Here is a 12,925-nt window from a genome sequence, read left to right on the forward strand (position 1 = left end):
TCGCGTTTGCTCCGTTTCGGAAACACGTTTGCCCATTTATCTGAGCAGAACAAGCAGCACATGGAACATTCTTTTAAAGGACTTACGTGGCACAACCGTTAGTGTTCAAATACTGAATAAGTAGACTAAAAAGTGCAGTACTGAAGACAAAAAATGTGATAATAATTCTATTTACACCAGCGCAGGAAGGAAGGCTGTTTAAGCGGGGGTGCTTTCCCAGCGGTTGTATTGCTGATCCTTTTATGGTTCTACTGGGGAGTGATGAGTTGCGGGTTGCACGCTTCATGCGTGATACGTGCCACGCCCTAAACCTTGTTACGACGTTAGGCACGTAACCCCTCTGACCCCTAGAACTTACGCGATCATTATGCGTGCAGTAGAAAGCTGGCGTTTTCTGCAACACTAAACCGCGTCGTGACACGTGCGTTGTTAACTGGATTAAGTCCAGGATTTGGCTATGGATTGTGGCTGGCTTGAAGCGCGGTCTTTTCAAAAATGACAAACGCTGTCGCGTCGCCTTTTTCGCTAGAAAACGCCGTTATCCTTTCGATAGTACTTATTCCGAAACATTTAGCCTTTCACTGAACGACTATTGTTGTAATTTGTACTTGAAGTCACTGTCTCCGGTTTAAAATAATATCAGTGCAAACGCCTTTTGGGGGAGTTTGGCTGGAATACTTGGGGTCTTTGTGAGGGCAGACGCTAGCCCAAGAGTGGTGAAGTGAGGACAGCTCGCCACACCTGCTCACCACGAATTCGTCGCTACCCGCTTCACTAACTCCCTTGTGTTTGAAGTTCGCGGCAAGGGAATGTTTCAAAAAGCCTCTTATTTGTGTCAGTATGTCCTCACCAAAATTACAGCGATAAAACGCAGCGAATTTGAAGATTGTTTCCGGACTTGGACTGCTTCTAAGCTTAGCAAGCGCGCGTTGTTCGGTCGCCACCGGGATACGTCACAAAGCGCGGGACGTTCAAACAGCTTGACCTCGCTCACTTCAAGGAAGAGGTGGCAAATCATTGAATTTTACGTAGCACGCCGTTTTGATTGCTTTTTACGCGAAAGTACTATATGTCCCATTTGCGAAAAACCCGTCCGCGGTGATCTTTTGCACGAAATTCGGATTATGCAGGACGCCGGTGTCCGATGTACCAACACATTAAGGCTGCGAACTGGGCGAGTCAGCGCTTGGGTGAGCGCTTGTGGTGTCCTTTCTTCGTAGTGTTCCGCGCAATAAAACAACGGAACACTCAATAAAACTACGGAACATGAAAGTCATGACTCATAGTCATTCTGCAACATAATATGACTCAGCACTTTACAAGTAGCATGTAAGGTGTATAGGGTAACGTACAGTAAGGTGCGTAGTTAGTGCAAAATCGTAGTCATGACTCATAATCATTCTGCAACATATTATTCAGCGCCATAGAAGTAATGTAAGGTGGGTAGAGTTTGTACAGTGTGCGTAGTCGTAGTAATAACAGTCATTCTGTAGCGTTACGTGACCCAGCAATTTACAAGTAATGTAAGGTCTAAGAGTCAGTACAAAGTTTGCGTAGCCATGACTCGCTACTAATAGTCTTTCTACAACGTAGCATGACGCGGCACCTTACAAGTAGGATAGCCATGAAGCGCACTCATAGCCATGATGCATGACTCAGCACTTCTACAACGTAGCATAACTCAGGAATTCAGAACTAACGTGATATAAGATGTGTAGAGTTTGTACAAAGTATGCATAACAGGTTACAGTAACAGGTGACTGATAATTATTCTGCAACGGAGCATGACTCAGCGCTTCAGGGCATTGGCATCCGCATACGTAAGCAGTGTTATGTGTCTCTCACGAATTTTATTACTGGTGTTTTTTTATGCTGACAAAAAAATAAGCCCCAGTTAAGACAAAGGAATGCGATTACTCCGAGGGGAAAATATTAGGGCAGAACCAGGCACTTCTCTCACTGACAAATTAATTGTAAAAGAAAAAACACGGATGATCCTGTTGGTAACCTCCACAACGTATCGGGTTTATATCTTCTTTGAAAATTATAAAGAAAATGGTTAATTTTTATCAGATAACTGAAAATAACAAGTACATCGGTGAGTGTTAGGAACCGTCTTGCAAACAGTACTACGGGTTCACAAGACGGGTCGATATTGCCGTGAAGCTTGGTACTGTTTGTTCATGGTCGAAGACGTCGAAACGTGGACTTATAACTTTGAGACCCGAGATGGGACAAGGTTTATCTGGAATGATCACAGCCACATGGAAGGTGTTTGAAATTGTCATAGTTACTTTTAGCGTCTTATCTCGAAAGTTCTTCAACAGCTACGAATTGAGCGTGGTCGAGTATGGCAGTGTTTCTGTTCATCGATGACCGCCGAGCACACTTGTTGCTATCACCGCCGCCGAGTGCAAGTCTTCGTGGGTGGAAGTCAGCCTAATAAAGAATTCGTGTCAGTCCCACTTCAAACTGCTCGTGAATTGTTCGCGGAGTTGTTACCATTAAAATATTTTCAAAAAGGAGGTTTTCTAGATAGCCTATGAAACGAAATAATAACATGCGTTTCTACGGCACTCTAGCAATGCAATCCTCATAATAATAATAATAATTGGTTTTTGGGGAAAGGGAATGGCGCAGTATCTGTCTCATATATATCGTTGGACGCCTGAACCGCGCCGTAAGGGAAGGGATAAGGAAGGGAGTGAAATAAGAAAGGAAGAAGGAGGTGCCGTAGTGGAGGGCTCCGGAATAATTTCGACCACCTGGGGATCTTTAACGTGCACTGACATCGCACAGCACACGGGCGCCTTAGCGTTTTTCCTCCATAAAAAGCAGCCGCCGTGGTCGGGTTCAAACCCGGGAACTCCGGATCAGTAGTCCAGACAATCCACCTAACCAACTGGATTTTTAAAACACGAGAAGGTTACCAGCAACCTCTACATTCAAGCTTCGGAGTGAATTTGGCTGCCTCGAATTCTCCAAAAGCTATCATCCCCACAGTATCCCACACGCCGCTACAAACGCGGCTACAGTTCGGGATCGATTGAGCTTTTATGTTTTCTACACTGTTATGAGACGCCTGTTACACCGGGAAGCGTAAATAATACCGATTTTCTGCTTTAATAACGGGCTCCAAAACTGCGAACGAAGCTATATGTGCCTCCCGAATCCCGTTTTTCATTTCATACGCATGCGATTCGTGGTCATGCTGCGACCTCTGCTCAGAGTTTGATGCGATTTGTTTCATTTCAAGAAAGATTTGAAAGAATATTTTATGATTTATCATTGCTGACTTTCTTAAAGGACCCCAACTGTTAAGTAACCATCGGCTAATATCGCAAAATGTAGAGAATTTCAACACTGTGAAGCTGCTTATACTTAAAAAATAGACTGTTTAGTATGGCTAAGAGCGGAATATCGTGCAGTGGCGCTATTTAGGGCGAGCACTCAAAGTTCTTGCGTGCTAAAGGCTTTTGATCTCAAGGCGTTTACCATAACGGCCGGGAAGGCATTTACCATGAAGACCAGGAAGGAATTTACCATGAAGGCCTTCACCCAGGTGAATGCTTGCCAGGTGTGCACACATGGTCCGTTGCACACAACCCAGTGGGCAGGTGGGCAGTCTACCACAAAGCAGGCTTCCGGACCTACTTAGGTACGTACTTCGTATTATTTTCGTACGTATTTTCAGAAATCGGAAAATGCACTTAGTAGTGCATTATAGCTAAATTTTTAAAGCGCATGCAAAGACAAATGACTCGAGTGGCATTTGTCCCATCCTGTTCGCTTGTCCTTTGTATTGAAACTCCTTATACTGCACCAACTAGCCGAGCTGACATCTTTGTAAAGCCATATTTGCTAGTCAGCAGCGCGGGAATGGCGAGAGGATAAAAATTCAATAAATTGCAACTCGTCTAAATAGATATCGACTCTACAAAATATGCGGTTGAGAGAGTCAGAGGGCACATCCTATTGAACACAAGTGTTAATTATTGGTTGGTAGAGAGGGCGCATTTTGTTCTCTTTACAGGTCTAAGGAATGTCAAGGAGATTAAAACGGCAGTAATTTTGTCATTATATGCATTTTCGCGAGCGCTCGGGCGATCGAGATGTATTAACCTCACATATTTTTGACCATCACACCAGACCAAGACAGCATAAGCGCCACGTGCATTTCACTATGTTATATGATTTTACCTTATTGTTAAATATGATCTCTGATTTTGCAGGTCTGCCTACATGCTCTCTGGGTTCCTCTTGGCTAGGTGTGAGACAGGTGTAGCCTACAGGGACCCCGAAGCAAATCTCTGCTTAATCTTCAACTTATCTGTGGGCTTAGTGTGCAAGCAAAGTGGTCCAGATCGCATATTCCAACTCCTCTTGACTTGTGCGTATACTGTCCTGGTTCCGTAGGACACCCTGTATATCCGCTCTACCGCGCGGCGTAGTTGCGCATGGTGGCTTGCTGTCCTTGAAAAGGAAGGGCGGCTTAGGCGGCTTAATTAGCGGCCGAGGAGGCCCGTGGACAAGAAAAGCCGGATTTGTCGCACGCGCCTGCAGGAGCGCCTGCCAGGCGCAAACACTTGGGAGCGAGTAGAATCGCCAAACCACAGCAGGATTAGGCTAAAGCCGTAGGGGATTATAGGTTCGGCCGCGTTGCGTTGTTTCCAGCTGTACGGACTGCTTGTTTTAAATTTGCGAAACGAAGCTATGGGTACGAAGCAGTCTGTTTCCAGAACAAATTGCCGTAAACATGCCTTGATCAAATATGTGGGTTGTTTGCGCGCATAGTTTAAAACAACAAAGGACAGAATTAACCCTTCACCATGGTTGTACTGTCCGCCTTGGTGGAGCACTTGCTTTTTTTACAGCCTCTTTCGGTTAAAGGAATGCTGAGAACAAAACTGAACTTGGCTTAGATAGGCGGCCGCGTTGTAATCACAAAAGAGCTTTACTTTAAGCTCAGGAAATCTGTACCAACACTTCTAGTTTGCACGGCTGCCACCACGCGCCGCGTGGCGCTGAACGCTCAAAATTAACGCGCGAATTTTGAATTCTCAGCACGTCGTATGGATTTACAGTCGACGGCGGAAATAGTTGGTGTAAGCGCAGGAAGCTTTTCATAGGTCAGATTTTGCAGCGAGGAGAAAGAGTCAGCCATGGTAATCGGCAGTTTCGCACGCAATCTCTCGATATTCCCTAGGCTTCACAAATTTCGAAGTTTCAAATATCGCCATTGGGTTATACGCTGTTCGCTACAGCGGCCAACAGATAGCGCTATTTGCATAATGTGCAGGAAAGCTATAAGCATGTTCTCTGAAAATGAAGTTTTTCGTTTTCGTATGCAAGCTTTAGGAACGTCACGACAATTTTGACGCAGATCTCTGAGGCTACGCTGTACTGCTGCTCGCTTCCAACAGTACTCACGGAGTCTTTTTTCTGGTCTTGGCGCCAGGAGTTTGATTTAGGGGGGGGGGGGGGGGGGGGGGGGGAGGGGGGGGGGGGAGAAAAATTCTCCACTATTAAATCCGATTTTCTAAGTAATATTTGAGTGTTTTGGTACTGAGCAAGCATCAGCTTCGCCAAAAAGAGCGGGGCGATCGATTTTTACTGAAGAAAAAAGTTGGGCCTTGTCCTTTAATTTTCAGCTGATGGATCAATGACATCTTCATGCGTTTCTTTTATAAACAGGAGACTCACCATTCTAGATTATCAAAACGTTGACAACAAAGAACTTCCAGCAATCACAGTGAAGTGTAACATTTGAAAAGTGAAATTCCAGGTGTGTGTCCGGTTGGAAACCGTACACCGCAGAAGGCTCCCTACAAAACAACACCCGTATAAAACAAGAGCTTGTCCTGTTTTGGACTCTGTGTTTTCATGTCGCACTGAACACAACTTGAAAGCAGCATGCAGAAAGTAGAAGACACGTTTGCATCCGTTTAGATGGGATTATGGTCGCGATAAAGTTACGCGATCCATTGGAGCCTGAAGTGCAAATGGAGAAAGCAATGGATGAACAAAGCGAAGAGGAGACATTACGTCTACTTTCAGCCGATTTTATTGGCAAAAAGTGCACAGGTGTACAGTTAGGCCGGAATGAAAGACGAACAAAGCCTGCAAGCGAAACAAAATACCTTACCTGTCTACTTCAGCTGCACCGCACAACTAGTCTGATTCATATTTAAGGACAAAATGTCTACCACAGTATATATTCATAAACCGGTTGTAAAGGAACATGTGGCCACAAAATGGAAAAATGCAGCATATGCACGTTCACGTTTCATTCCGGCCTGACTCAACATGTATGTTTTATATCCGCCACAGTGGCTCAGGGGTTAGCGCGCTCGTCTACTGAACCCGGGTTCGAACCCGACCACGGTGGACGCGTTTCGATGGAGAAGAAACGCAAAAGGCGCCCGTGTTCTGTGCGATGTCATTGCCTGTCGAAGACCCCCAGGTGGTCGAAATTATTCCGGAGCCCTCCACTATGGCACCTCTTTCTTCCTTTCTTCACCCAGTCTCTCCTTTGTCCCTTCCATTACGGCGGGGTACGAGTGTCCACTGAGAAATGCGAGACATTTATTGCGTCATTTCTTTCTTCAAAAACCAATTTTCAAATTTTTTTATTTTTGCGGACTGTACATTTGTGGTCTCTACCGGCCGCCTGACAACGCGCCGTAAAAGAAGGAACACAGGGCATGACAACTTTCTTTTCAAAACAGTGTAAGCGGAAATTCATTAATCCAAACTTGGTCGGTTTCGATCGCCTAATTAGAACTTGCGGTTAACTCAAAATCATTTAGCCCCGTCAAGATCCGGTGTATTGAAAAGGCTCTCATTATTTGAAACTCTGCATAAATTGAACAAATTTGCCGTGCCATTTGCGTTCCAACTATCGAACGTCGACTTCTATAGGGATGCTTTAATGGAAGTAAAAACCATTTTGAAGTGCAAATGCTTTGTCCGGTTATTTGTTTTTGTATGCGCCTTGCGATCTTTGATTTCTGTGCGTCTATCTGCAATGGATCAAGTTTACAGCTCGGTAACAAGTTATACAATCAACTAAACGCGATACCAGAGCATCTGGTAACATGTTAGCTCTCGTGTGCCCCGCACCAAACTACTGACTTCTCACGAGAAGCCAATCCCGAAGTCCTTGAGGAGAGTAACCAAGCCGAGGATAATCACCACGAGGCAGACTAATCAACGGGCGACACATTCCGCACGCGAAGCGAAAGCCGTGAGTAACCGACTGCTCTGATGCACAACAGCCAGTTTATGCCCTGATTGCGGCCCGTGCAGCCGGAAGCAATCATGGAAGGCTGCTTGTTCGCGGGCGTCAATTAGTCGCGTCGAATGTCCTTAGTCCGCGAGGCAGTGCTCTTGACCCTGTATCGAAGCAGTTGGGCTTTCTGGGTAAGCTCGGCGATTTGAGCTTTAAGCTTTCTATTGGCTTTCTTGCGTCGCCAACGGCGGACGAAGCTGCGACGGGCTTCCCGGAGGTGTAGAAGGTGGTTTTCCACGTCCGTGACCGCCTTTGAGAGCTGGATCTGAGTTTCATGCGAGCAAAGGTGTGTCAGCAGCTGTTGGGACCATGCTGGGTAGCCTTGCTCGGAAATAGGTGTATAATCATGTGAGTCGAAATTTTCCCTGAATTTCGTCCAATATGGGGTACTGGCTTGAGTTCTGGGACGCTTGAGGCGGCGTGTGCGTAGTGTAGTGTTAAGAATGCAGTGGTACAACCAACCAACCCTACCAGGGAGGACTGGGAGGCGACCCTGGTCGGCTGCCACGACTTACAAGCCCAACAAGCCTTAATCGGGTGCGCCCGGGCGGCGGTCACCGCCACTGGTGTCCTAAACTAGGGACCTCCACCTAGGGCTTGTAAGGATCGGTCCCTTAGGGGCTTATCAAAACATACCTCCTGTCCCTTCCTTATAAATGTTTTCCCCGCCACCAAGCTGTTGTGCGGACGGAACATTTTCGTCTTCTCTGTGCTCTTACCAGGGCTGCGCATTTATTATTCCTTTTTTTTTTCAGAAATAGTTGTTTCAGGGACTTTCTTCAGGCTGAAAGGTGTCGTAGTCTGTAGTAACCGGAAACTACTACGTTCATCGGCTACAGGGCATGACATTAAGACGTGCGGAGCCCTCGTGGAGCCGTCTTGGAGTGTGAGCTTTCATGGTGAGGAAATTGTTATGGAAGGTGGAAGTTGTTGAAATATAGTTATCAGTCTAGGGGTGTTTCAATACTATTTATTCCAAACTGAATCGAATTCGAAAAATGTAGCTTACTGCCGGTTAGAATACTAATAATATGGCTAAAACCCGAATCAAATACGAATCGAATAGTGATACGCCCGAATCAAATACAAATCCAACATTTTTATAAAAAAATCGGCACTCGAGCGAATATTCGTACAACAAGCGAAATAACGAAAGGCTGTCGTTGGCGCTCTTCTGCGGCGCTAGAATTTATGGTGTTGTATCGCAGCTTTTAAAAGACGCAGTATTAACCTTCGGAACACGAAGTATATTAACCGTATGACCGTCATTATATGTAAACAGGAAATTTATCTTTCCTTATCTTACCTTTCCTTAAAAGAGAATAAACTAGTGCCATATCACATTTAGATCAGAATTGCGAGATCTACTATATAGAGCAATGGCCTCCGAGATCTGGCAACACTGCAGGGTTTGCTGAACCTGCTTGTGCACTCCCGTGGAGTCTAATCTCGGAGGCCGTGCAGGAGCATTAGATCCATCCCATACATACCGTTCGCGGCAGCATGGTACGCGGCGTCGGTGTGGGCTCAGCTGTTGGAACAGTCGTTGCACAGTCGTCGGCGGGCCTTATTCGAAACTTGCGCCAGGCATTTAAACAGTATCCCTCCAGGTCAGGTGCCAATCCGTATCGAAAGGCACTGCGCGGTAAAAATCATTATCATCAAGAAAGTTCCGCTTGTTTTCTTTGCCTATACGGCTAGTGTGGGAGTTTCAGGTCATAACTTATGACCAACTTAACAACGGTGGAGAATGACATTAGTCCGCACTCTTTGAAGGCAATGTAAAGAAATTCACCAGGCCCAATGTTTGAACTCGGCGTCTTCAACCTGTTCCTTTCGCCCTGATCACGGTCGAAGTTCAGTGCCCCTTCGCTGCCATACGCTCTCGCATTCTGCCCATGGCACTGCCACCGGAACTAATTACCGGTGTCCCATCATTACCGGCAATTAACGGCGCTCCGGAAGTCACCGTGGAGCGCTTGCGCGACGCGACGCCAGCGCCGCCGCTGGTATTAATCGCAATTAACGACAGCAATCGGCCGCCCATCTCCGCCACAACAAACCAGGCAATTTGAGTAATACTACGACGCGGCATCAGCCCACGCGAGGCCTATGTTGCTCCGGAAGCAAGCCGGGAGCCAAGACGACGGTGCGCGCAGCAGGTGCCGATCGATAACGATCCTGCGATTTGATTGAGATCTCCCGTCACGCCGAGCCCTGCGAACTGGGTGGCCATGCAGGGCTAGCAGTACCTCTCCGTGTCTTGCATTTTATTATTTTTCTCGATTTTTTTCTGTTCATGCCGTCTATAATATAGTGACCAATCACGATAAGAAAGTTGACAGATTGCTCCGAGCTTTATAAGGTTCCAGGCCATACATGCTCTCATAGTCGTAGGCACTTCAGGCGATTGGCTTACGTGACTGCCTCCAATGTGGTTTGTTTTCCGCCCACACCTTCAACTTTTGCTACGGACAGTAGACATATACACGAATTAAAAGTGTGGTAGGGAGGTTGGCCGCAGTTAACCCGTAAAAGAAATGACCTAAGTACCGCGATCGCAGATAAAGAGTATTAAGCTTATCATATTTTCACGATGCGAGTTTTAGAATTTTCGCGCGCAGCGTAAGTTTACAGATTTCTAAATAAACGGTAGTGAGGTTGGCCGCAGTTAGCCCGTAAAAGAAATGACCTAAGTACAGCGATCGCATATAAAGACTATTAAGCTTATCATATTTTCACGATGCGAGTTTTAGAATTTTCGCGCGCAGCGTAAGTTAACAGATTTCTAAATAAACGGTCTAGGCAATCTCCCATTCAGGGAGGAGGTTGGAGGAATGCGGCGTGCTCTTAGCTTCCGGCCTGTCCTGCGGCGGCCTCTTCAGATGAGCTTCAAATGGGGATCGGGTGTCACGCGTCGCTGCTCTGCGTCTCCTGGCTGCTTGCACGCGGCGGAGTGCTTTTGTAGTTCCGCCTTCGCAAACAGCAACACATGCCGCGTAAACTCACTCTGGTAAGCTTTCCCGTATAAAATTGTCTATGGACATTATAAAGACGTATGGTTTGGTGTATGGTTTATGGGGGTTTAACATCCCAAAGCGACTCAGTCTATGAGGGACGCCGTAGTGAAGGGCTCCGGAAATTTCGACCACCTGGGGTTCTTTAACGTGCACTGACATCGCACAGCACACGGGCCTCTAGAATTTCGCCTCCATCGAAATTCCACCTCCGCGGCCGAGTCAGCAGCCGAGCGCCATAGCCACTGAGCGGAGCCACCGCGGCGGCACTCTATATATAGACGTATGATAGGCTTTGTTGCCTTCCTATACATGGTTCATTCTGTCTATTGATAGGGTATATGACAGCTGTATCTTACCGGTAGTAGCCTATGAGGCAGAAACGTTAAGGCGAAACGAAGAGGGTTCAACTTAAACTGAGGACAATAGAAAATAATAGATGTAACGTTATGAGACCGGAAGGGAGCGGTGTGTGCCAGGGAGAAAACGCGGATTAATGACGTCATAGTCGAAATTAGAAGAATAAATGGGCTTGGGCAGGGCATGTGATGCGAAGGCAAGATAACTATTGGTCCTTAAGGATAACAGAGTGGAATCCAAGAGAAGGCAAGCGTAGCAGGGGGCGGCAGAAGGTTAGGTGGGCGAAAGAGATTAAGAACTCTGAAGGGATAAAGTGGTCGCGGGTGGCACACGACAGTTTTAATTGGAGAGATAAGGGAGAGCCCTTTTGTTATGCAATGGGCGTAGTCAGGCTGCTGCTGCTGATGATAATTCATAGGTTGCAGATTGTCTATCGATAAAAGTCTACTAAATGTGTATAACCATTAATATACCATTAGAATGTCTATAGATTGTCGATACGATTTGTATTGTCAATAGACGAATCTATGGGATCTGTATATACAGAAATTCAATACATTTCACTGACAAAAGTATATGGACAGTCTACAGTGTGTCTAAAGAAATGTTCGTAATGGTCAATAGAACATGCTGTCGGACTAGTTGGTTCTACGTCTGTTGGCCCTTTCTTGGACACGGCTTCTTCTTTTTATGACTCAATTTCAGACTGTGACTTAGTTGCTTTTTCTTCACAATGAGCGGGATTACTTTGTTCTCTGTATCAAATTCTGGTAGAATGTTTAGTTTTTATCTTGTTTTTTCGTATTTGCTCACGTTTTCCTGTTTGGCATGTTTGCCATACCGTGTCTTCCTGTTTGCCAGAACTTCTGTACCCCCTGTGGTCTCCTGTCGCGAGTATTTTTTCAATGCCTCGGCGATTTTGCACAAATAAAGTTGGAATAGACGCTCATATGTCGTCCTCGCGTTTGTTCGCGCTGCGCAAAACCTTCGCAAGCTTTCGGCAGCGCTTTGCTAACGGGTCGCAAACGCCACATTCTGATTTCTCCATTGAGCTCAAATACAAGCTTAATGCTGTCGACAAGCTCTTATTTGATTGGTCAAGAAAAGTGTCCGCAAAATACTTCCGAACATTGTTTAAGTGTGCAGCTGACTATTTTGAGGGCGGCAAAACGGCAGAGAAACTATCATCATGATGCTTCTCCAAAGATATCGCGCGTCCCTTAGTACGACTTAATGTTTTGCTTTACATATGTTTGCAACTATGTAATCTTTCACATCATCGCAGCGCGGGACTAGTGCTTTGAGCATCCGCCTCGCATGCGGGAGGTGCGGGATTCGATTCCTAAAGTGCCACCGGGTACCCACCGGTGATGCATTGGGTAGCAGCTTTCCCCTGGCCTGGTGCTCGGTTTCCTTGGGGCGAAATGCTGTGGAAATGGGTCTGTGAACGCAGCTTGACTAGACAAAAACAGCTTGTGCCATGGCGCGCTTCGACCACAGAAGCCCTTTCGCCATAAAAAATCATCATAATCATCATCATCATCATCATCATCATCATCATCATCATCATCATCATCATCATCATCATCATCATCATCATCAATGTTTCATGTAGTTATATTTTAATGAAGAAAATTTAGTTCAAATCACTCGTCGACGCTGATCAACCCGTTCTGCACTTCGGCGGAACTAGACTTCCACCCCCATCGTCCGCTTCATTACCATATTTCACTTCCCCTGTACACAGCCCTGGCCTTGCTTCGTTCGTGAGCGATAAGCGCCTCTGAGGGCTCTCCAGATAAGACTCAAACGGCGTCCAGTCGCGATAGCATGACCTACACGTACGTACTCTTTAGTGCGCAAACAAAAGCGATAACGCGACGGCAGTCACAGGCGGCCGAGAGCACGTTATAATGTTCCTGGCTTTGTGCAAACAGACATGAGCAGACGTGCAACCTTACGCTGTAGCACGAGCAAACGCGAAGCATAATCTGCATATCACAGAAAATGCCGGCGCGAATGCGATAAGCTGGATACAAACCATGCATTAATGCAATCCTATATTTGCCTCCTATCGAGACTATATTTTGGTCAAACCGACTTACCGGTTTGCTTGAAGCTTGAAGGTGACTTTTGTCAAACCATAAATAAATAAAGTATTGGCGCGACTGGGATTCGAACCCACGACAGCGCAAGCAGACCAGCTTCACTGGCCACAGCACGAGAGCACGCCGCAGCCGATCACGCCTCATGTTAA

General features: G+C 46.3%; 1 non-coding gene across 1 annotated transcript; it reads left to right on the forward strand.

Moving 5' to 3' along the window:
• Nucleotides 1-234: 234 nt before the first annotated feature.
• Nucleotides 235-346, forward strand: LOC144102866 (small nucleolar RNA U13). Its single transcript, XR_013308245.1, has one exon. It is a non-coding gene; the product is annotated as a small nucleolar RNA U13 (small nucleolar RNA).
• Nucleotides 347-12,925: the final 12,579 nt, after the last annotated feature.

The sequence above is a fragment of the Amblyomma americanum genome, chromosome 8, assembly GCF_052857255.1.
Source record: "Amblyomma americanum isolate KBUSLIRL-KWMA chromosome 8, ASM5285725v1, whole genome shotgun sequence".
Classification (NCBI taxonomy): Eukaryota; Metazoa; Arthropoda; class Arachnida; order Ixodida; family Ixodidae; genus Amblyomma; species Amblyomma americanum.